Source organism: Schistocerca cancellata, chromosome 5 (assembly GCF_023864275.1).
Source record: "Schistocerca cancellata isolate TAMUIC-IGC-003103 chromosome 5, iqSchCanc2.1, whole genome shotgun sequence".
NCBI classification, from domain to species: domain Eukaryota; kingdom Metazoa; phylum Arthropoda; class Insecta; order Orthoptera; family Acrididae; genus Schistocerca; species Schistocerca cancellata.
The window spans coordinates 40,825,343-40,846,229 of record NC_064630.1 but is presented as its reverse complement, the minus strand read 5'-3'; the positions used below and the strand labels follow the sequence as shown (position 1 = coordinate 40,846,229).

At 42.1% G+C, this 20,887-nt stretch overlaps 1 long non-coding RNA gene across 1 annotated transcript; it reads left to right on the top strand.

Moving 5' to 3' along the window:
* Positions 1-11,074: 11,074 nt before the first annotated feature.
* On the top strand, positions 11,075-11,848 carry LOC126187368 (uncharacterized). Its single transcript, XR_007537716.1, has 3 exons — positions 11,075-11,253; positions 11,408-11,518; positions 11,678-11,848. It is a non-coding gene; the product is annotated as an uncharacterized LOC126187368 (long non-coding RNA).
* The last annotated feature ends 9,039 nt before the right edge of the window (positions 11,849-20,887 follow it).

Sequence of the window (20,887 nt, the reverse complement as noted above, 5' to 3'; positions counted from 1 at the left end):
CCTGTGCTCTGTCAAAACATATGTTTTAACGTTTTCAAATTTTTCCGTGTGTAGACCGTCAAATCCTGCATATGTCGAAGCAAATCTGAACATGTCCTAGAATTTAGGGGAGCGAAGTTGATTATGTGTGAGTGCCTGAACTTCGATAATTGACACACTATCACGAACAGATAATAGTCTGAAAATAAAAAATTTAAAATTTTTATTCGAGGGAAGACTTGAACCAAGGACCTCTTGTTCCGCAAGTGCTCACGCTGACCACGGGACCACGGCGCTCCTGAGCCTACACAGTTGCCTATCTTGCACATGAACTACTCAGTTTGTATATTTTGCTTATTTTTTTCATAGTTCCACACAACTTCTTCCTGTTTTCTCGATTGATATGTGTTTCGTTTTTCAAGGCCTATCCACTATGCCAACTTATAACTAAATCTGTGTGGGGTGCGATGGGGAGGTTCCCTTGTTAGAGTCATTTGAACCATTTGAACATTGCAGTCTGAGATGACAGATTTATTGCCAACAAGAAGGAGCGACGAATCGATTTACAATATCATTCCTGCTAATTATTTTGAAGCTGTCTTCCCAAAGTCATGGAGATGCTACTTTTGGTGAGTACAATGTTGTAGCGGACACTTTTTGGTAGTCGGCCGTGAACGTAAAACAAACGAGGAGTTCTGGCTGTCGAGGTGAGAAGAGTGGAGTGGGGGCACAAGCCACACCTCCCTCTCACAGGACTGACAGCCTACGTCCGTGTTCTGTGCTCCTGTTAGGCAGAACCGATGTAATAATGTACATACGGATTGCTGATTCCATCTGGTGCTGTGAGAGTCATATTCGAATCATGTGACAGGGCAAGATTGCTCTCTGAACTCATTTCAAAATAAGAAAAGGAAACAACCAGAAAGCACAACTCAAAGCAAAGCGGGGCACATAAATCATTTGGTAACGGCTAGAGCGAAATTGTTAGCTGAGGTTGGTGGTGTCATTACGTGGTGGTTCAGACCCGATCTCCACCGGTATCTTAAACAACTATACATCAGAACACCCTCTGCTTACGACAGCCACGTTAAAGTGAGCAAACATGCCCTGTGAAGAGTGTGTGTCTTGGTGTGTGAGAGAGAGATTTTTGGAGTTAGTATTATATTCTATATCTCATGCAGAAATGCGAATAAGATAGCTAAAGCAACTTATTCTCTCTCTCTCTTTCACAAACACTTGCTTCCGTGTTCTACAGGAATGTATCAATCTCCTACTGTGCGCTGTTGTAAGTGTTCATTTCTGTTGCTGTATACGTTTGTTTGATACAATATCTTGTGAAATATATGAATTATCTAGAAAATTCCGTAACACGTTCGATGCTACCAAACTAAGTTTTTTTTTGGTACCATCAATGGAATACCTCAGCTTCCGCTATTGCCTTCTGCTCACTTCATACACTATTGACAGTGCGGGATGTAGTATGAATACCGGTAGTACTTAAGAAGCACACCCAACGCTAAATAAGTGTGCTGGTTGTGCGAAGTGTGTTCTAATTTGTGCAAAAAATACAGGTGTTGCTGTATTTTCTTTTTCTGAAAGCGAGAACCTGTCAAATGCATACTAGTTATTTATGTACTGATACACTATGTAATCAAACGTATCCAGACACGTGGCTGAAAATGACCTAACAAGTTTGTGGCGCCCTCCATCGGTAATGCTGGAATTCAGTATAGTGTTGGCACACCCTTAGCTTTGATGACAGCTTCCACTCTCGCAGGCATACGTCCAATCAGGTGCTGGGAGGTTTCGTGGGGAATGGCAGCCCATTCTTCACGGAGTGCTGCACTGAGGAAAGGTATCGATGTTGGTCGATGAGGCCTGTCACGAAGTCGGGATTCCAAAACACCCCAAAGGTGTTCTATAGGATTCAGGTCAGGGCTCTGTGCAGGCCAGACCATTACAGAGATGTTATTGTCGTGTAACCATTCCGCCACAGTCCGCGCATTATGAACAGGTGCTCGATCATGTTGAAAGATGCAACTGCCATCCCCGAATTGCTCTTCAACAGTGGAAAGCAAGAAGGTGCATAAAACATCAATGTAGGCCTGTGCTGTGATAGTGCCACGCAAAACAACAAGGGCTGCAACCCCCCTCCATGGAGAACAAGACCACACCGTAACACCACCGCCTCTGAATTTTACTGTTGGCACTACACACGCTGGCAGTGATGACGACCGGGCATTCGCCATGCCCACACCCTCCCATCGGATTGCCACACTGTGTACTGTGATTCGTCACTCCACACAACGTTTTTCCACTGTTAAATCATCCATTGTTTACTTACGTTCCTTACACCAAGCGAGGCATCGTTTGGCATTTACCGGCGTGATGTGTGCCTTATGAGCAGCCGCTCGGCCATGAAATCCAAGTTTTTTCACCTCCCGCCAAACTGTCATAGTACTTTCAGTGGATCGTGATGCATTTTGGAATTCCTGTGTGATGGTCTGGATAGATGTCTACCTATTACACATTACGACCCTCTTCAAATGTCAGCGGTCTCTGTCAGTCAACAGAGGAGGTCGTCCTGTATGCTTTTGTGCTGTACGTGTCCATTCATGTTTCCAATTCACTATCACATCGGAAACAATGGACCTAGAAATTTTCAGGAGTGTGGAAATCTCGCGTTACAAAGTATGACACAAGTGTCACAGAGTCACCTGACCACGTTCGAAGTCCGTGAGTTTCGTGGAACGCCTCGTTTGCTCTCCCACGATGTCTAATGACTACTGAGGTCGCTGATATGGAGTATCTGGTTGGTTCAAATGGCTCTGAGCACTATGGGACTTAACATCTAAGGTCATCAGTCCCCTAGAACTTAGAACTACTTAAACCTAACTAACCTAAGGACATCACACACATCCATGCCCGAGGCAGGATTCGAACCTGCGACCGTAGCAGTCGCGCGGTTCCAGACTGAAGCGCCTAGAACCGCAAGACCACCGTGGCCGGCCGGAGTATCTGGCAGTAGGTGGTAACACAATGCACCTAATATGAAAAACGTATGTTTTTGAGGTGTCCGGATACCTTTGATCACATAGTGTATGTATTACAAAAGTTACTTAAGGAGAAGCTCCCCCACTGCTAAAAAAAAAAAAAATGCACTGGTCATGTGAAGAATGTTCTAATATGCACGAAAAATTACAATTCATTGCCAGGAAAGTAAACTTCCTCCTTTCATCTTGAAAGTAACTGAATCAACTAGAAAACATCAGCAGAAATATGCCTACACCATTAGTAGAATATATTTTGTACACATATGTACTTAATTTGAAGAGGTTCTTGTTTAGAAACAGAGTCTCCTAAAGTAGCTAGTTTGCAAATTTTCTTTTATACTTTATAGCGAGAGTAGGTCGCCTTCTAATTCTTTCTCACATGTGTCAGTCTGGTCTATGATTTTTGTTCGGATGATGACTGGTGGTTTGTTTCTACCAGATAATCAACGTGTTTTGAATATTCACCCTCACTTCTGTGTTTCATGCTTAATTTGTTTGATTGACAATGAAAGTCACAGAAGCTGTCAGAAACGATGAAGATGAATATTCAAATTTTTGCAGATGGCAGAACGCCAACTCGATATTCCGTACAAGTTTTTTGTCATAAGGCTACTGAAACCTTAAACAGTGATAACTCATTATTTGACATTCAGTATCAAAAATTGTACCTTTTCGAGCGAGCCTCGGTGTGCTAGTATTTTGGAACAGCATTTATTTACAGGACGTAATTTATAAATTGGTTATAATATAAAACACACCAAATATGAGCTTGACGAAATCCAATATGACCTTGTCCAGGTGCTTAAGCCAAAGTATATCTTTGAAAGGAGCGCAGCCACAGTTCCTCCCCTGATGTATATACAAATAACAGCACGTCAGAAATGGGCCCCAGCTGTCTGCCGTCTGGTAAAAGCGCAAATATTCTCACCGAAAGCGGATAGCAATGAGCAGAGGGTAGGTCACATTGTACCATTTATTAGCGTTTCTTCCTGTTCCTGTAACCTATGGAGTGTGGGAAGAATGATTGTTTGACTGCCTCTGTGCATACAGTAATTATTCTAATTTATCCTCACGACCCCTATGTGAGCGATATGTAGTGGGTTGTAGTATGTCTCGAGAGAAATCATTTAAAGCTGGTTCTTGAAACTTTCTTAATAGACTTTCTCGGGGTAGTTTATATCTGTCTTGAAGAGCCTGCCAGTTCTGTTCCTTCAATATTTGTGACACTCTCCCATGGATTAAACAAGCCTGTGACCATTTGTGCTGCCCTTCTCTACATATGTTGAATATGCCCTGTTAATCCTATTCGTTAGGGTTCCCACACACTTGAGCAATATTCTAGGATTGGTGGCATGAGTGATTTGTAAGCAATCTGTTTTGTAGACTGATTGCACTTTCCCACTATTATACCAATATACCGTTTGCATGAGTGTGTATGTTTGTGTTTGTCATCTAATTTAGGCAAAGGCCTTACTGGCCGAAAGCTATAATGTGACAGTCTTTTTTTTGCGCCTATCTGCGACTCGGCATCTCTCGTATATGGTGAGTAGCAACTTTCCTTTTCACCATATTGTTACATTCCATCCTGGGTTATCCACTGTTTGATTTTACAGTTAATTTTGTCTGCAAGGTCATTAATGAACATAATGAACAGCAAAGGTCCCATCACACTTCCGTGGGCATATCCGAAGTTACTTCTACATCTGACAATGATTCTCCATCCAAGATAACCTGGTGTGTCCTCCCTACTGAAAAGTCTTCAATCCAATCATAGATTTCTCTTGATACCTCATTTGACCGTACTTTTGACAATGAGTATACGTGTGATACTGAGTCAAAGTCCTTTCGCAAATTAAGAAACACAGCATCTACCTGGTTGCCTTGATCCAAAGCTTTCAGTATGTCATGTGAGAAAAGTACGAGTTTGATGTCACATGATCGATGTTTTTGAAGTCCATGCTGGTCGACACTGAGGGAGGAGGTCATTCTGTTCAATAGTGATGGGCTAAACTGCGATGTGCTCCCTGCCGCCGTTGGATAAGCAGCTGCAGCAGCAAGTCGTATACTCCTAGCTCACTCATTTGTTACATAGTTTAATTCTTAATTTCTTTGCGTGTTTTTGGTACTTGCATTGTTTAATTCATAAATTTCGGGCGTATTATAGTATCTGAGAGTTGTAGCATCGCGTTTTAGTACCTGAATAGTGTAAATTCGCGTAGTCGTCTGTCATCTGTTTTCGTTTTGAACGGCCAGTGTCGGTTGGTCAGTCAGTGTGCTCCCTGCCGCCGTTGGATAAGCAGCTGCAGCAGCAAGTCGTATACTCCTAGCTCTACCACATAAATTTCGGGCGTATTATAGTATTTGAGAGTTGTAGCATCACGTTTTAGTACTCGAATAGTGTTAAATCGCGTAGTCTCCTTCCGCCGCCGAGCAGTGTGTCAGCAGTGCACAAGTGGCAGCATTACTGCATTTACTAGGCAATCTTGTATTTTAATAACCGCTTCAATTTTGTCGTTTTGTTTGAGCTCTCTGTAGATTAGTTCAGACGTTCTTTGCACAAGTTTTTAGCATGGATAGGGACTGCAACTGCTGTGTTCGGATGCAGGCTGAGTTGGCATCCCTTCGCTCCCAGCTTCAGGCAGTGTTGGCTTCGGTCACACAGCTTGAGGCTGTTGCCAATGGGCATCACTGTGGGGGTCCGGATGGGGGTTTGTCGGGGACGGCCAGCTCGTCCCACGCATCCCCCGATCGGACTACGACTGTGGTTGCCCGGGATACTGCCCGCATTGAGGCTGATCCCTCACCTGTGGTAGAGTGGGAGGTCGTCTCAAGGTGTGGCAGGGGGCGAAAGACATTCCGGAGGGCTGAACGGAAGGCCTCTCCAGTTTGTCTGACGAACCGGTTTCAGGCTCTGTCTCAGGCTGATACTGATCTTCAGCCTGACATGGCTGCTTGTCCTGTTCCAGAGGATGCCCCTCAGTCTGCAAGATCCAGGCAGTCGCAGAGGGTGGGCTTACTGGTAGTTGGGAGCTCCAACGTGAGGCGCGTAATGGGGCCCCTTAGGGATATGGCAGCAAGGGAGGGGAAGAAAACCAAAGTGCACTCCGTGTGCATACCGGGGGGAGTCATTCCAGATGTGGAAAGGGTCCTTCCGGATGCCATGAAGGGTACAGGGTGCACCCATCTGCAGGTGGTCGCTCATGTCGGCACCAATGATGTGTGTCGCTATGAATCGGAGGAAATCCTCTCTGGCTTCCGGCGGCTATCTGATTTGGTGAAGACTGCCAGTCTCGCTAGCGGGATGAAAGCAGAGCTCACCATCTGCAGCATCGTCGACAGGACTGACTGCGGACCTTTGGTACAGAGCCGAGTGGAGGGTCTGAATCAGAGGCTGAGACGGTTCTGCGACAATGTGGGCTGCAGATTCCTCGACTTGCGCCATAGGGTGGTGGGGTTTCGGGTTCCGCTGGATAGGTCAGGAGTCCACTACACGCAACAAGCGGCTACACGGGTAGCAGGGGTTGTGTGGCGTGGGCTGGGCGGTTTTTTAGGTTAGATGGCCTCGGGCAAGTGCAGAAAGGGCAACAGCCTCAACGGGTGCGGGGCAAAGTCAGGACATGCGGGGACCAAGCAGCAATCGGTATTGTAATTGTAAACTGTCGAAGCTGCGTTGGTAAAGTACCGGAACTTCAAGCGCTGATAGAAAGCACCGAAGCTGAAATCGTTATAGGTACAGAAAGCTGGCTGAAGCCAGAGATAAATTCTGCCGAAATTTTTACAAAGGCACAGACGGTGTTTAGAAAGGATAGATTGCATGCAACCGGTGGTGGAGTGTTCGTCGCTGTTAGTAGTAGTTTATCCTGTAGTGAAGTAGAAGTGGATAGTTCCTGTGAATTACACTCCTGGAAATGGAAAAAAGAACACATTGACACCGGTGTGTCAGACCCACCATACTTGCTCCGGACACTGCGAGAGGGCTGTACAAGCAATGATCACACGCACGGCACAGCGGACACACCAGGAACCGCGGTGTTGGCCGTCGAATGGCGCTAGCTGCGCAGCATTAGTGCACCGCCGCCGTCAGTGTCAGCCAGTTTGCCGTGGCATACGGAGCTCCATCGCAGTCTTTAACACTGGTAGCATGCCGCGACAGCGTGCACGTGAACCGTATGTGCAGTTGACGGACTTTGAGCGAGGGCGTATAGTGGGCATGCGGGAGGCCGGGTGGACGTACCGCCGAATTGCTCAACACGTGGGGCGTGATGTCTCCACAGTACATCGATGTTGTCGCCAGTGGTCGGCGGAAGGTGCACGTGCCCGTCGACCTGGGACCGGACCGCAGCGACGCGCGGATGCACGCCGAGACCGTAGGATCCTACGCAGTGCCGTAGGGGACCGCACCGCCACTTCCCAGCAAATTAGGGACACTGTTGCTCCTGGGGTATCGGCGAGGACCATTCGCAACCGTCTCCATGAAGCTGGGCTACGGTCCCGCACACCGTTAGGCCGTCTTCCGCTCACGCCCCAACATCGTGCAGCCCGCCTCCAGTGGTGTCGCGACAGGCGTGAATGGAGGGACGAATGGAGACGTGTCGTCTTCAGCGATGAGAGTCGCTTCTGCCTTGGTGCCAATGATGGTCGTATGCGTGTTTGGCGCCGTGCAGGTGAGCGCCACAATCAAGACTGCATACGACCGAGGCACACAGGGCCAACACCCGGCATCATGGTGTGGGGAGCGATCTCCTACACTGGCCGTACACCACTGGTGATCGTCGAGGGGACACTGAATAGTGCACGGTACATCCAAACCGTCATCGAACCCATCGTTCTACCATTCCTAGACCGGCAAGGGAACTTGCTGTTCCAACAGGACAATGCACGTCCGCATGTATCCCGTGCCACCCAACGTGCTCTAGAAGGTGTAAGTCAACTACCCTGGCCAGCAAGATCTCCGGATCTGTCCCCCATTGAGCATGTTTGGGACTGGATGAAGCGTCGTCTCACGCGGTCTGCACGTCCAGCACGAACGCTGGTCCTACTGAGGCGCCAGGTGGAAATGGCATGGCAAGCCGTTCCACAGGACTACATCCAGCATCTCTACGATCGTCTCCATGGGAGAATAGCAGCCTGCATTGCTGCGAAAGGTGGATATACACTGTACTAGTGCCGACATTGTGCATGCTCTGTTGCCTGTGTCTATGTGCCTGTGGTTCTGTCAGTGTGATCATGTGATGTATCTGACCCCAGGAATGTGTCAATAAAGTTTCCCCTTCCTGGGACAATGAATTCACGGTGTTCTTATTTCAATTTCCAGGAGTGTATTATGGGTGGAGGTTACACTCAACAACCGAGCTAGGTTAATAATTGGCTCGTTTTACCGACCCCCCGACTCAGCAGCATTAGTGGCAGAACAACTGAGAGAAAATTTGGAATACATTTCACATAAATTTTCTCAGCATGTTATGGTCTTAGGTGGAGATTTCAATTTACCAGATATAGACTGGGACACTCAGATGTTTAGGACGGGTGGTAGGGACAGAGCATCGAGTGACATTATACTGAGTGCACTATCCGAAAATTACCTCGAGCAATTAAACAGAGAACCGACTCGTGGAGATAACATCTTGGACCTACTGATAACAAACAGACCCGAACTTTTCGACTCTGTAAGAGCAGAACAGGGAATCAGTGATCATAAGGCCGTTGCAGCATCCCTGAATATGGAAGTTAATAGGAATATAAAAAAAGGGAGGAAGGTTTATCTGTTTAGCAAGAGTAATAGAAGGCAGATTTCAGACTACCTAACAGATCAAAACGAAAATTTCTGTTCAGACACTGACAATGTTGAGTGTTTATGGAAAAAGTTCAAGGCAATCGTAAAATGCGTTTTAGACAGGTACGTGCCGAGCAAAACTGTGAGGGACGGGAAAAACCCACCGTGGTACAACAACAAAGTTAGGAAACTACTGCGAAAGCAAAGAGAGCTTCACTCCAAGTTTAAACGCAGCCAAAACCTCTCAGACAAACAGAAGCTAAACGATGTCAAAGTTAGCGTAAGGAGGGCTATGCGTGAAGCGTTCAGTGAATTCGAAAGTAAAATACTAGGTACCGACTTGACAGAAAATCCTAGGAAGTTCTGGTCTTACGTTAAATCAGTAAGTGGCTCGAAACATCATGTCCAGACACTCTGGGATGATGATGGCATTGAAACAGAGGATGACAAGCGTAAAGCTGAAATACTAAACACCTTTTTCCAAAGCTGTTTCACAGAGGAAGACCGCACTGCAGTTCCTTCTCTAAATCCTCGCACCAACGAAAAAATGGCTGACATTGAAATAAGTGTCCAAGGAATAGAAAAGCAACTGGAATCACTCAACAGAGGAAAGTCCACTGGACCTGACGGGATACCAATTCGATTCTACACAGAGTACGCGAAAGAACTTGCCCCCCTTCTAACAGCCGTGTACCGCAAGTCTCTAGAGGAACGGAAGGTTCCAAATGATTGGAAAAGAGCACAGGTAGTCCCAGTCTTCAAGAACGGTCGTCGAGCAGATGCGCAAAACTATAGACCTATCTCTCTGACGTCGATCTGTTGTAGAATTTTAGAACATGTCTTTTGCTCGAGTATCATGTCGTTTTTGGAAACTCAGAATCTACTATGTAGGAATCAACATGGATTCCGGAAACAGCGATCGTGTGAAACCCAACTCGCTTTATTTGTTCATGAGACCCAGAAAATATTAGATACAGGCTCCCAGGTAGATGCCATTTTCCTTGACTTCCGGAAGGCGTTCGATACAGTTCCGCACTGTCGCCTGATAAACAAAGTAAGAGCCTACGGAATATCAGACCAGCTGTGTGGCTGGATTGAAGAGTTTTTAGCAAACAGAACACAGCATGTTGTTCTCAATGGAGAGACATCTACAGACGTTAAAGTAACCTCTGGCGTGCCACAGGGGAGTGTTATGGGACCATTGCTTTTCACAATATATATAAATGACCTAGTAGATAGTGTCGGAAGTTCCATGCGGCTTTTCGCGGATGATGCTGTAGTATACAGAGAAGTTGCAGCATTAGAAAATTGTAGCGAAATGCAGGAAGATCTGCAGCGGATAGGCACTTGGTGCAGGGAGTGGCAACTGACCCTTAACATAGACAAATGTAATGTATTGCGAATACATAGAAAGAAGGATCCTTTATTGTATGATTATATGATAGCGGAACAAACACTGGTAGCAGTTACTTCTGTAAAATATCTGGGAGTATGCGTGCGGAACGATTTGAAGTGGAATGATCATATAAAATTAATTGTTGGTAAGGCGGGTACCAGGTTGAGATTCATTGGGAGAGTCCTTAGAAAATGTAGTCCATCAACAAAGGAGGTGGCTTACAAAACACTCGTTCGACCTATACTTGAGTATTGCTCATCAGTGTGGGATCCGTACCAGATCGGGTTGACGGAGGAGATAGAGAAGATCCAAAGAAGAGCGGCGCGTTTCGTCACAGGGTTATTTGGTAACCGTGATAGCGTTACGGAGATGTTTAACAAACTCAAGTGGCAGACTCTGCAAGAGAGGCGCTCTGCATCGCGGTGTAGCTTGCTCGCCAGGTTTCGAGAGGGTGCGTTTCTGGATGAGGTATCGAATATATTGCTTCCCCCTACTTATACCTCCCGAGGAGATCACGAATGTAAAATTAGAGAGATTAGAGCGCGCACAGAGGCTTTCAGACAGTCGTTCTTCCCGCGAACCATACGCGACTGGAACAGGAAAGGGAGATAATGACAGTGGCACGTAAAGTGCCCTCCGCCACACACCGTTGGGTGGCTTGCGGAGTATAAATGTAGATGTAGATGTAGATGTAGATTTTCCGATATCAGTGATTTCTGTGAATGCTACTTTTCAGTATCTGTAATTCTTAACTGTGATTTGTCGCAGTTAAGAGTCGCAGTTAAGGAACATAGGTCGTGTATCACACCGCCACTGCTATTTCTGCGATTTCTGCTACTTCCGCGATTTCTGCTACTTCCGCGATTTCTGCTACTTCTGCGATTTCTGTGACTTCTGCTACTTCTGCGATTTCTGCTACTTCTGCGATTTCTGTGACTTCTGCTACTTCTGCGATTTCTGTGATTCCTGCGATTTCTGCGACTTACCACCGTATGAAAAAGTTACATCTGTCAACACAGAAAATTGCATCTCAACAAACCTGTCATTGGCAAGTATGTTTTACGTTTCTTCTTCCGTTGGCTTTAATTTTGTATTAAAGAAACAACTGTGAATATATTAATAGTGTAATTAATATGTAAGTAGCCGTACAGTACCGTAATAGCTCGTATTTAGAAAATGAATTCTAACATATTGTTATGTTCACAGGTACCTGAACTACATTTCAGTCACTCAGTAAAGTGATAACTCAAAATATCATTGTCAACAGATCTGAAGAAATTGCCACTGCGTCTTTAGACCATTTTCGTCAGACGAGAGGTTAGTTTCTAAGCGTTTCGATGGACTTAATTACTTCAGTGAGATCGTTCTTGCAAATGTGATATTCATTATAGCAAATATTAGTAATCTACTCTGTCAATTATATTGCTAGTAATTAATGACAGCAAAAATTGTTTAATAATCCTTGTGTTTTTGCAGACACAGTTCTGACTCTGATTACTGTTTGCTGTACGTATCTATCCACATCAAGGCTGTTTTTGAGAGAGACTCGTGAAGATTCAAGACAGCTCTTAGAGGATTTGCAGTTTAAAAGTGAAATAATTGTGAAATAAGTGTGTGAATGATTAAACTGTGTTTTATTGAAGTTGTTGTGCGATTTTAAAGGAATAATAAATGTCAAATACAGTGAGTGAATAATAAAAATCTCATTTTCCACATGTTTAAGCCGTCCTATACCCATAATTTTCCGCCACTTACTTATTGGTAAACACTTGTTGGAGAGTGACATGCCCCCCCCCCCTTTCTCCACAATCTTGGTGTGACACTGACCTGTAACTTATCCCGAAGTCTACAATACGCATTTTGAGGCTGTTGATATGAAAGTGGGAAGTACAGATCTTCCAGTTAAATCAGGAATAGCTTAAGTGCATTACTTGAAAGTAACACAGGAAAAGCTTACTTATGTAGGTGGTAGTAGTGTCGGCAAAAAGTTATTGTGTGTGAAGTTGCCATGTAGAACACCAGGTGTAAAACTTTTCTCCCGAGTCTTGAACTATGTCTGAACAAAAGTGAGGCATTCATATGACTGTTTTCATTTCTCTACACTTATACAGATGTCTGAGTTCTGCTGTGTTAACATTGCAAAGTCCTGTAGGCATGTGGAGTATTAACCAAAACTGTCATATTGGAAGCAGAATCAAACACATTTGTTACGTTACTTGATATTTTCAGGAGAAAAAGGCAATGTTGCTTCTTATTAATATAATACATTTAGAGTCACAGCAGTATTTGACCAACCATAACTGATGCTGAATGTGCATGTCGTCATATAATATGAAGGGCTTATTTCACTAGTGGTACAAGTCCATTACCTCCACTTTTCTGTCTATAATGCTTCTGAAATTAATGATCCAAACAAACTTAAATAAAGGTTCATCTCTAGCAAGAAGCCATATGCTTGAATATTTCTGGCATCTCAAATGCAGATTTGTCAGCGCTGATTTACGACTCTGTATCTCAAAATGAACAAAAATGGACTTGTACCACAATTGAAATAAGCCCTTCATATGCACACGCAGCACATCGATCTCGTGAGGCACAAGGCTCTCATAACGAAGTACGTACGTCGGTCAACAGATGACACTAGGAAAAGTATGTTAACCGCGCTTTTTAGTTGCTACTTGCGACTCTTAGTTGCGATTTGTCACAGAAATCGCAGTTTGACTCGGTAGCGAATAGCGTAGTATGAACTTTGCTCAACAGATGGCAGTGCTAACTGCGCTTTTTAGTTGCTACTTGCGACTCTTAGTTGCGACTTGTCACGGAAATCGCAGTTGGACTCAATAGTGTAACAGGCGTCTAAAGCTAGCGAAATGAGGGTTGCTCAACTAACGGACTTACCGATAGATGGCTCTACCAGCTGTTAACTGTCGTCTGTATTGCCCGCCATATTCGAATTTGGCAAGAAGTTTCTCTCGGTGTGTACGGTGTATAAGGAATATCGAAATGGTGATTTCTTGTTCCGCTTTCAATTGTAGGAAGCGATGGAGTAAGGAAAGTGACATATCATTTCACAGATAATAGGACTACCGATACAATACGATAAAAATACAGACTTGTGAGATTGCTAATTCGATGTTTTTGAACAGGTTTCCTCTAAAGCACCCAGAGCTACTAAAGACGTGGATTACTTCCGTGAAGCGGAAAGATTTTAATCCTACGTCTTGCAGTTTTCTTTGCGGAAACCATTTCCGACAAGATGATTACGTAGTGAGCCCTGGAACGTGGAAGAAACGTCTCAAATCCGAAGCAGTGCCATCAGTTTTTGACTTTCCGACACATTTGATGCCACCAAATAAACAGCCACGACGACATCATGTTGTTAGGATTTTGAGTGACAGCGATGATTCTCCATTTGATGTAGCTAATTAATTTCCTTGCTATGTGTGTGATTTTTACTTTTGTGAATTTATTTCGTACGGACACAAATGGGCTACATAGGTCTAAGCAATGTTGTAATACATGTCCATATTTTTGTTTTTAGCGTTCTGTGATGGAATCCGTGCTCTATTTGCCCACTGCAGACGCTACTGATTGCGTGGAGAATGTTGTCAATGAGAATTCTTCCGTGGAAAGCATGACCCATTTATCCAATGCAGAAGCTGCGAATTGTGTCGAAAACGTTAGTGTAAGGATGTTTTCACACCCCCAAAGTTTTCTTATAATATGTTTTCATCAAGTCTTGAGTTGTTTCAATCATACGTAACGAAATTATTTATTTTAGAGTGCAGTTGGTTCTTCAGTAATTGATTGTGGTATACAGTAGAAAGTAGAAATGGAAGACAAGGCGACTGAAACTTGCACTTTTTTTCTCAGACACTGTGCACGAATGAAAACGTTAACTGAAGTGTGTCCGTGAAAAACTTCGAAGAAGAGAGAAGAAAGTGTTTTCCATGGATGACATCATAAGTTCATTGAAGGAGAAGGGGCATCTTCCTGAGAAGTTACATAACTTATTCAATCATCAGAAAGGAACACAAGTGGAATTAGTGTGCAATTTAGTGAACAACTCTCTCTCCTCAAAGATTAATAGATACACAACAAATATGAAAATGTTTGCGATGACTGTCTACTTTTATTCACCAGCCTCTGCCCCATAAATCATTGATTTCCAAATGAGTGGCAAGTGTAGGCTGTGAACCTGGCTTCTTAAAAGATGTTTTTAAGTACATTGATTTGAACCCAATACTAAGGGACCAGTTCAGTGATTCATGTCTAATTGTAGACAGTATGGCAATTAGGAAGCAAGTAGTTTGGGACCAAGGAACTAAGAAATACACAGGTTTTTTAGACTATGGTGGGGAAGTGCCTCAGTCAAAAGAAGTAATAGAGGCATCTGAGGCTCTGGTTTTCATGCTTGTCTCTATTAATGGCAAATTTAAATGCCCGATTGCATATTTCTTTATCAACGGTGTACAGGCAAATAATCTGGTGTACAGGCAAATAATCAGGCCACAGTGATAAAATCTGCTTTAGAGAGGCTGCATAGTTCTGGCATTAGGGTTTGGTGTGTTACATGTGACGGCTGTAAGGTAAATATAAGCACTTTACGTTCACTTGGCTGTACTTTAAATTTTTCCAAGGGTGATTTTAAAAGCTACTTTCCTCATCCTGTGGAAAAATACAATGTTTATTGTATCTTGGACATGTGTCATATGATTAAGTTTGCCAGAAATGCTCTAGCAGAAGTATCTGCTATTGAGTCTCCAACTGGCATTATTAGATGGCATTTCATTGAGCAATTGAACAAGGTACAACAAGAAGACGGTATGACATTTGCCAACAAACTATCAGGACAACATATAAGTTATGTAAATAGAAAAATGAATGTTTCATTAGCTGCACAGATTTTGAGTTCTAGTGTGGCAGATGGTATAGAGTTTTTGAGGAGGGTTGGTGATCCAAATTTTAAAGGAAGTGAAGCAACAGTAGAATTTTTGTATTATATTGATAGGATTTTTGATATTCTGAACTCCAGAACTCCATTAGGTAAAGGGTATAAGAGCCCCCTGAGACTTGACAACAAATCTTATTGGTTTCGTATTTTCAGAGACACTGAAAATTATATCAAAAGCTTAAAAATCATTGGTGTTCCATTGCTGCTTCATGCAAGAAATACTTTTGCTTTTGGGATAATTTTCAATATGCAATCAGTCAGGCACATAGCTGTGGCAAGTATGCTTCGTGCTGAATCTCCTCTGAAGTATTTGCTAAATTATAAACTGTCACAAGACCATTTCCTGCATTCGGTCCAGAGGTGGTTGGAACAACAATCCAAATGCATACCAGTTCAAATGTGCCATGAGAAAGTTGCTCTTGGGTAACACTGTCACTGCAATGAATGGGAATTGCTCAAATTTTAATGTGTGGTGTTTGCCACCTGTTTGATTTTCATGCAAGAAAGCATGTAGTAGAAAGTGATGAAAGTACTGCAGAAAATGAAGTAGAGAAGTGGTGTGCACTTCTTGATGATAAGATTAAGTTCTCATTTTACAAGCAAAACATACTCTATTATATTGCAGGGTATGTGTCATTGCGCCTTTCGAGGCAGATCACATGCAAAGACTGTCTTCACATACTGAAGCCACCAGTAGCTAAATCTGCCTTAGAATGTATATCTCTCTATGCTTTTCCCAATATGGCCAATAGAAATGCATTTGTAAATTTTATTAACTGGGAAAAACTGGTTAAAACAAGTGACTGCGTGTACTCTGTTGTAGAATACTCAGAAACTGTTTCAGATGTTTGTGATTGCTGGGGATATGCGACAGAAATATATACTGGCCAAGATTTTGCCTTGTGTTATGTTAAAAATAAATTTGTAGATTACCCATGTCCTGCTCCTGCTCTTGGTCATGGTTACCATTATGAAATTGGGATTGAGGACTTACATTAGACTCAACTTGTTTGTAAGATTGCATCCATGTACTCGTGCACATGCTTAAAAACACATGAAAAAAAAAGCCTGCTGAGAAAATTTTAAACAACAAATCAAGTATAAGGCAGAAGTTAAATAAACTCATATTGTTTAATCATGTATAGTGCTCAAATTGGAAAAGATTATGTAATGGGACATTCCATGCAGATGGGTGTGACATTTTGACAGATTTTTAAAACTATTTTGTCCATAGATTTGTTGTTGTATAATGATGAACTTCAAAGGATGAATCATATTGGGTTCCCAGGTTCGATTCCCGGCGGGGTCATGGATTTTCTCTGCCTCGTGATGACTGGGTGTTGTGTGATGTCCTTAGGTTAGTTAGATTTAAGTAGTTCTAAGTTCTAGGGGACTGATGACCATAGATGTTAAGTCCCATAGTGCTCAGAGCCATTTGAACTATGAATCACATGGAAGTAAAATTAACTCTTTACATCCTGTGTAGATATTGTAACAAAATTATAATTGTTTATTATACATGCTTATTTTAAGCTGTTTGGTGTTACAAAATATGCACTTGCATTAAAAACAGGTGATTTGTGTGAAATTAATGGGAAAAAAATGTTCTGGACTTATTTGACAGATAGCTTTCAGTGTGAGAAAATATTTCCCTCAATAACTATGTTAACTAGAATTTTTCAGTTTAAGAAAACAGTTCAATGGGCGTGATCTAATGGAGTATGCAGTGGCCCTATGTTTCAAACAGTAATGTTTGTGGATACTCTGCAACATAAGAGCAATAAAATTGTTACTCTCTTAATTCTTGTTTTAATACTTCCTAGAATGAACACAATGTTCCAATTGATCGTAAGCATTCTTATTACTTTAGAATCATTCTAGAATAAGGGAGCCTGATTCAGGCAAAACCTAACTTTCTGAATTTTGTCTTTATTTTGCTAGGAGGTCTTTCTATTATATTTTCCTGTGTTGAGGGGGGGGGAGAGAATGCAAACAACCATACAGAATTAGGCCGGCCGTAGTGGTCGTGCGGTTCTAGGCGCTACAGTCTGGAGCCGAGCAACCGCTACGGTCGCAGGTTCGAATCCTGCCTCGGGCATGGATGTGTGTGCTGTCCTTAGGTTAGGTTAGGTGCTAGGCGACTGATGACCTCAGAAGTTAAGTCGCATAGTGCTCCGAGCCATTTGAACCATACAGAATTACCTTTCTAGCACTACAAAGTACAGAATACAGTGATTACAGTTACACTTGGAAATCTAGGAAATTTCAAAAAAATGGTTCAAATGGCTCTGAGTACTATGGGACTTAACATCTATGGTCATTAGTCTCCTAGAACTTAGTCCGCAGCTCATGGTCGTGCGGTAGCGTTCTCGTTTCCTACGCCCAGGTTTGATTCCCGGTGGGGTCAGGGATTTTCTCTGCCTCGTGATGACTGGGTGTTGTGTGATGTCCTTAGGTTAGTTAGGTTTAGTGTAGTTCTAAGTTCTAGGCGACTGATGACCTCAGAAGTTAAGTCCCATAGTGCTCAGAGCCATTTTTGAACCCCTAGAACATAGGACTACTTAAACCTAACTAACCTAAGGACATCACACAACACCCAGTCATAACGAGGCAGAGAAAATCCCTGACCCCGCTGGGCATTCAACCCGGGCACAGGAAGCGAGAACGCTACCGCATGACCACGAGCTGCGGACTAGGAAATTTCAGTATTCATGTTACATGCCTAATTTTCATCAACATTTACCTTAATTATACAGTTAAACTTTTTGCTGATTTGAACTGTGTACTACATGTTAAAAAGATTTTGTTTGGTCATAGTAATAAAAGCATTTCTTCATTTTTTTTATTTTTTTAGTTCATATGTCCCATATGGAACTGAAATTATCAAGTTATGACGACAAAGGAAGGAATTAACATTAAGGAATCTTACTTCACAGAAATTATGTAATAATGGTTACACTTTTTGCAAGTTAACTTTATCATAAACCATTTAGTTTTCCATTAAGAGTGAAAGCAGTTGCACGAGTCACGTAAAGAACAAAGTTTCCCATAGGGAACTAAAGTATTTTACATTTGAGTTATTGCAGACCCAATGTATTGTGACCTTCATATTTCTATTTAAAAAAGTTTGTAACAAATTCACAGACACTTTGGAATCTGTACATACATGTGTGTAACAAGGTACTTTTCATGTGCCATGTGGAACCTTTAATTTTCTGGTTTAAATATAATTTATTTCATGAATTACCTTTAATACCAACAATATCTGAATGCGATATTTACCATTTAGAAGAAGAAATATTAGTGTACAGAATAACAAACCTCATGAAAAATGTGAGAGATTGTTGTGTACAGAACTTGGAATGGCTCTTTATCAATAGCAGGTAAAAAGAAGGCTTCTATTAAATGTTCAAAGAAACCAGTCAGTACCTCTTGATTCACCTTAGAGGTGATACAGTAATAAAAGAATTTACTTTTTTCAGAATTTCAGCAAAGTATTAAAAGTGTGAAGACCTATTCAATAAGTATTTGCTTTACCAATAACCTGTAGTACAAACACACATATAAGCAGGTAATTATGGGAGTCAAGATTTATGTTAAAATTAAAGATACTGACTGGTATTACTTGCTCACAAAACATTGTAGTTGCTGTACAGTTTATGCTGTAAGTGGTGTATCCAATGTGATTCCTGGAGGACAAAATATTCTGTTATCCTATGGGAGTGCACTGCTACCACACCTATTGAAAGTTAGTTTTGCTGTGGAATTGTTGTATCAGACGTCTGTACCAGAAAAAAAATCATGTTCTTAGGAGGAGCAAGCTTTACAGCAGCATATGCCGTTAAAAGCATAGTGAGATTTTCTTTTTCATCATTTCCAACATTGTACACAACTTTCTTGCACTTTTGTGTTATCACATTTTTCCCTTGAGAATGGAGAAGGAGAGGAGGGGAAAATAAATAAACTAATTAATTAATTAATTAAGTGTGCTTTCATAAGAACTGAAAACTCTACTTGTGTCATTTGTTATTTTCAAAATGTTATTCTCTTTCCAAATACTGTTCTATTTCTTCAAACCAAATCTGAATTTCTCAAGTTATTACATATTATTTACTGTACATTGTCCAGCAATACTTCTGTCATTACTGGATAGTTTGTAATTTGGCACTACCTTTGTACCACTGGTATTGGCTAGTGTACTTTTGCAGATAAGAAAATCGACTGGACTGGAATGTCCTGTCAGTATAGGACAAATTCATACAATATGGAACATTTTACACTAAATTTGCAATATAATGTCACCCTTGTCTCACACAGATTGTAGCAGCCATTGGGGTGCCTGTCTGGCCAGCTTCTGCAGCTTTCGCTTTCAGGTTTGTTTTTTGCTTGGGCCGTATCATGACAACCAGTCATTCCAATGATAGACACCATGTCAAAGACTGGAACCAAGATTCACAGAAATAAGATTCCATGGTTGTAATTCATAGTGTAATTAATTTTGCTCACTGACATGTTTTGAATTCAGTTTTAAAATAAAACCATGGTACTAGTCACTGTTTGGGTGTCAGACTGGAAAATTACAGTTTTAAGACACCCCAACCTTAAAATTAACAGCTGTGATCAATGTTATTTTCAACGAGTTCCTTCACTTCCTATATCATCATGGATCAGTCCAATATAATATTAATACTACAGTTACCTTGCAAATGATACAAGTTATGCATTTAAGAGGAGTCTTAACGTCGGCCTTTGTGTTTATCTCATTTAAATGTATTTCTTGTCACGTATCAAAGACTGAAGCAATGTTAAAAACTGGTGCTTCTACCTTATCACTCAGTTAAAATACACTGTGTCATGTACAGGGGTTAATAAAAACATGGCATTCAAATTTCTGATCAAAGAGAGAGCCAAATTCGTAAGTGCATGTTGCAATTACAGTGTCAGCATATATGCAGATCGGTAATGCATCACTTCAGATAAAGAAAAATAACAATTTGTTCCGTTTATACGTAAGTAATACTTCAATAGTTCAGTTGCAATTTCTGTTGACAGTAAAGATACCCCCTAAGCAAACGATGTCAACTTTTTTTTCAAGAGACGTTTTCCACACTTGATTTTTCCAAATTATACCTGTTGTTAAAAGCTTTGGCAAGTAAGGTAATTTGTTGACCGCACTGAATCTTAAATAGTGTTTTAAAACGGGCAAATAAGTAAAGCACTCATAAAATTAATAGTAAACAATTTATAGATCAGCTTGTCAAACTTCCGAAACACACTCGAATTTAGGAATTTCATAGCACAACAGTCACTGTGTTTTCTCGCTAGATTAGAAATACTTCATTATGTTGATGTGAAGATATCTAGAACATCCAATATAAAAGACTTATGAGGGCGCAGAACAAAAAACATTTTCATCCGTGTTTTGACACTTCCTTTTTTGCCAAATTCAGATACGGCGGACACTCAATGATCTTCGGCTGGCACGCGCTAGAGCCATCTATCGGTAGGTCCGTTAGTTGAGCATCCCTCATTTCGCTAGCTTTAGACGCCTGTCTGGCTGCTACAGGCGTCTAAAGCTAGCGAAATGAGGGATGCTCAACTACCGGGCTTACCGATAGATGGCTCTAGCGCGTGCCGGTCAAGAGATCATATCATTGAGTGTCCGCCATATCTGAATTTGACAAAAAGCGAAGTGTCAAAACACGGATGAAAATGTTTTTCGTTCTGCGCCC